This window comes from Dipteris shenzhenensis, chromosome 14 (genome assembly GCF_047967505.1).
Source record: "Dipteris shenzhenensis isolate YYH24624 ecotype China chromosome 14, Dip_SZ_1.0, whole genome shotgun sequence".
Classification (NCBI taxonomy): Eukaryota; Viridiplantae; Streptophyta; class Polypodiopsida; order Gleicheniales; family Dipteridaceae; genus Dipteris; species Dipteris shenzhenensis.
Window position 1 is genome coordinate 1,372,517 of NC_141609.1, and position 4,725 is coordinate 1,377,241.

Sequence of the window (4,725 nt, forward strand, 5' to 3'; positions counted from 1 at the left end):
TTTGGTAAAGATGTCTGCAACATTTTCTTTGCTATCACAATGCTGCAGTGTGATGTCACCAAGTAACACTCTTTCTCTGATGAAGTGCTCTCTGACATCAATGTGCTTTGTCCTGGAGTGATATACTGGATTTTTGGCCAATGCTTGAGCCGATTGATTATCACAGTATATTGTTGTTGGCTTTGACTCATCAAAGTAATCTGTTTCTGACAATAGTCTTCTGAGCCATATAGCCTCACATGCACCTGTAGTGAGTGCTCTATATTTTGCTTCAGTCGAAGACAAAGAAACAGTTGGCTGTTTGTTTGACAACCATGATATAGCACCTTGACCAAGGAAAAATGCATATCCCTGTGTCGATCTCCTGGTCTCATGATCTCCAGCATAGTCACTATCACAGTATCCATGCAACCGTGGATGACTTCCTCTGTATTCTATCCCAAATTGTCTTGTACCTCTAATGTATCTCAAGACTCTTTTGGCTGCATTCCAGTGAGACTGTTTTGGATTTGCCATAAATTGTGCTAGTGAGCTTACTGCATAACAAATATCTGGCCGTGTGATTGTCAGATATATAAGAGATCCAATGAGTTGCCTGTAGTATCTGTCATTGACTGTAGGCTTTTCTGAATCTTTAGTAAGTTTCAAACTCTGTTCCATGGGAGTGGCTGCAATCTTGCAATCTGCCATATGAAACTTCTTCAAGAGACTGTCAACATATTTGAGCTGACTCATGAATGTGCTATCTGAATCTCTCCAGAACTCAATTCCAAGACAATAGTGCATAAGTCCAAGATCTTTCATGTCGAACTCTGCAGATAAGTCTTGTTTTAGCTTTCTGATGAAGCTATCCTTGCTTCCTATCACAATCAGATCATCTACGTACAAAAGTGCAATAGTAATATCTTCCCCTTGAACTTTGTAGTAGAGAGTATGATCTGCAGTGGACTTCATGTATCCCAGATCAGCAAAATATTTGTCAATTCTGCTGTACCAACTTCTGGGTGCTTGCTTTAAGCCGTAGAGACTTTTCTTGAGATGGCAAACCTTGTTCTCTTTTCCTGGTTCAACATAACCGGCTGGTTGTTGCATGTAGACATCCTCGTCTAGATAACCATTGAGAAATGCATTCTTGACATCGAGCTGATACACATTCCATTTACTGAGTGTTGCTAGTGATATCAAGAAGCGTATGGAATCCATCTTTGCTACTGGAGCATAAGTCTCATCATAATCTTGGCCATATTGTTGTGCAAATCCTTTTGCAACTAATCTGGCTTTGTATCTCTGAATAGTGCCATCTGGATTGTACTTCACTTTGTATACCCATTTGTTGGCTATGGCCTTCTTTCCTGGCGGAAGGTCGCATAATTCCCAAGTGTTATTTTTATACAAAGCATCCATTTCCTCATTCATTGCAGTTTGCCATTCTGGCTTATCTACTGCGTCTTCGAAGTACACTGGCTCTTCTGTAGCCATGATGGTAGTCATAAGAGCATAGTTGGTGGTTTCCACCTGAATTGCTTTGCCTTTCTGAGCATATGTCAATCTGGCTGGTGGTCTGCTTTCCCTAGTAGACCGTCTGAGCTGCTGTGACGCTGATTGGGGTGTTGCTGGCAATTCTTGCTCTTCTTCATCAACCTGTTCTGTAGATGACTGTGAAGTCGATGCTTCTATCTCCTGTGTAGGTGAGGTTTTCCATTCTGATTCCTCATCGAAGATTACATCTCTGGAGATAATGACTTTGCGGTTGATGGGATCATACAATTTTTATGCTTTACTCTCGTCACTGTAGCCAACCATGATGCATTTGCATGACTTCGCATCCAATTTCCTGCGATGATCATCATGTATGTGGGCATATGCTATGCAACCAAATATGCGGAGATGCCCAATGCGTGGCTTGTGTCCAGTGAATGCTTCATAAGGAGTCATACCTTGTATCGGTTCGGTAGGAAGCCGATTAAGCAAGTAGTTAGCTGTAGCTATTGCTTCTGCCCAATACTGATTCGGAAGATGCTTTTCACTAAGCATTGCTCTAGCACTGTCTGCTAAAGTCCCATTTTTCCTTTCAGCTATTGCATTTTGCTGAGGAGTATCTGCACATGTGAATTGTCTTCGAATGCCGTGAGTTTTGCAAAAGTTCATGAAGGCTGAAGACATGTATTCACCTCCTCTGTCTGATCTCATGACCTTGATCTTTCTGCCTGTTTGGTTTTCTACCATGGCTTTAAATTCTTGAAATCTGGCAAACACTTCAGATTTCTCTTTCAGAAAATAGACCCAACAATATCTGCTGTAGTCGTCGATGAAGGTCAAGTAATAAAGTGAACCATTGATGCTGCGGGTTTGGGCATAACCCCATACATCTGTATGAATCAAATCAAGAATACCTCGTGCACGAGAGGTACTTCTGACAAAGTTGGTTCGCTTTTGTTTGCCGAAGCAGCATGCTTCACAAACTTTTCCAAGAAACTGTAGCTTCGGAATCCCAATTGCCATATTTTGATTCCTTAGATCTAACAAGTACTTGAAGTTGACATGACCATATCTCTTATGCCATTTTGCAGATAGTGGCATCTGTTGCATTTGGGCTGACATGGCATGTTGATCTGGTACTGTAGCTAGCATCCTGTATAAGCGTCCTTCCTTGACACCTTTTGCTACTAGCTGACCTCTTTTGGATTTGTCTCTGATAGTGCATTCATCACCGTCGAAGATGACTTTGTAGTTGTGTTCCGTCATTTGACCTACTGACAAAAGGTTCTTGCTGAGCTTCGGAACATAGAGCACATCTTTGACTAATCCTTTTGTACCAGTGAAATTGTTCATAGGGATAACACCTGTCCCTTGAACCGGATTCGGTGTATTGTCTGCTGTGTAGATGACATTCTTTTGACCTTCTAATGGCTTCATTTCTGTGAACCATTCCTGATGATTTGTCATATGAGATGATGCACCGCTGTCGATGTACCAAGGATCCTGTTCCACTTGGTCGACTTGATAGCTGAAATCCTCTTTGGGATTGAAATCAGTGTCTTGGTGCATTATATCAGTCTGATGCAATTCCTCACTTGCAAGAAACATATTGCCATGTTCATTTGCAAAATGACTGTGACTAGAATGTCCACCACGATGATTTCCTCTTCCTCGGGAATTCCCTCGATTACTGCTGGATTGACCGCCTTGGTCATACTGTTTCTTGCGGCAATCTCTTTCATAGTGTCCAAACTTGTGACAATAGTTGCATTGAATGTTTGACACATTGGTGGATGCATTCCCTCGTCCTTGGAATCTTCCTCTGTTGGAATGATTTCCTCTTTGCTGATTTTGATGTTGCTGAGGATGCTGCTGATGCTGATTCTGACTTTGATTTTGACCACTTTTCTGATATGATCTACCTCTGTTTCTGCCTTTTCCTCTGCTTCTGTCTGAAGCTGTGAATGCCTGATCATTAGAATGACCTTTACGTGCTTGAATGGCCTAAGTCCTGAGTTCTTCACCAAGTAGAACTGACTGAAGTTCTTCCAGTGTTGGAATTTGCCGTTGGATGGCAATACTCTGGACTAGATTCTCATATCCCTCTCCTAGTCCATTCAGGATTACTTGAACCATTTCTGCGGGATTCATAGTCTCTCCTGCTGCTGCAAGTTGATTGTTGTAGTCTTTGATGCGGAGTACATAAGCATGACCAGTTTCATTGCTGTTGCGGAAACTCTGGTTGATCTGGTTTCTCAGGGTGAGAATCCTGGATGTGTTCTTGGACTCGTAGAGAGCTGCGAACATATCCCATGCTTCTTTTGATGTCTTGACTGTGTTGAGCTGTGCTAGCATGACATCTTGCACATTCTGCTTGATCAGGTGATAGGCATACTTGTCTTTCTTATCCCATTCTGCTTGAGCTCGGGCAATGGCAGGATCTGCTACTGGTGCGGAAACTGTTTGTGTAGATGTAGATCCCGATGTAGATCCCGTTGCTGGTGCTGTGACAACAGATGGAGTAGAGCTACTGGTGGCTGGATCTGCCAATGGTCTAGGTATGGATCCATCAACATACTCCCATTTGTCCTGAAGCACAAGAATGGTCTCCATTCGGTATTTCCATGTACCGTAATTGGAGTTGTCTAACTTAGCAGATGCCTCCAGATTGAGGTTGCTAGTCGACATGGTGCAAACAATGTACTCAAAAAGTGTCCTGGAAAACTCTGTATGAATCAACTGCAAATACACTGAAGATGCCAAGTGAAATCTCTGTACCGTCGGTGAAGATAGAACTGCAGTATACAAAATCTGATCTGTATTACAAGGCTTGTGGCAATGATGCCGGGAATAGCCAAGAGGCTTTACAAGGCTGAAAAATGATGTGCACGATGCCGTGAGATAGCCAAATAGGCTTTACAATGGTGGCATGTGTGTGTGAAATCAAGTGCTATCTGCCCACTGAATCAATCTGCAATGCCTCTGAACTCTGAAGTCTGCTCACTGAACTGATGAACGTAAGGTTTCAGGTAATGCAATGATGTGAAATCGGATGTGAGCGTATGGACTGACTCCGAGTAGGTACTAGTCGGGAATTTCGGGCATGGCTTAGATTGGCAACTTGGGGAATTCAAAGCGTCCCCTCTATGGCGATCTAGTCTACTCTGATCTAGATCTAAACCAACCGTCGATCGATGAAAGAGCAGCAAATAATTCCTTTTCCTTTGTTCTTTTTAAGTGCTGGGT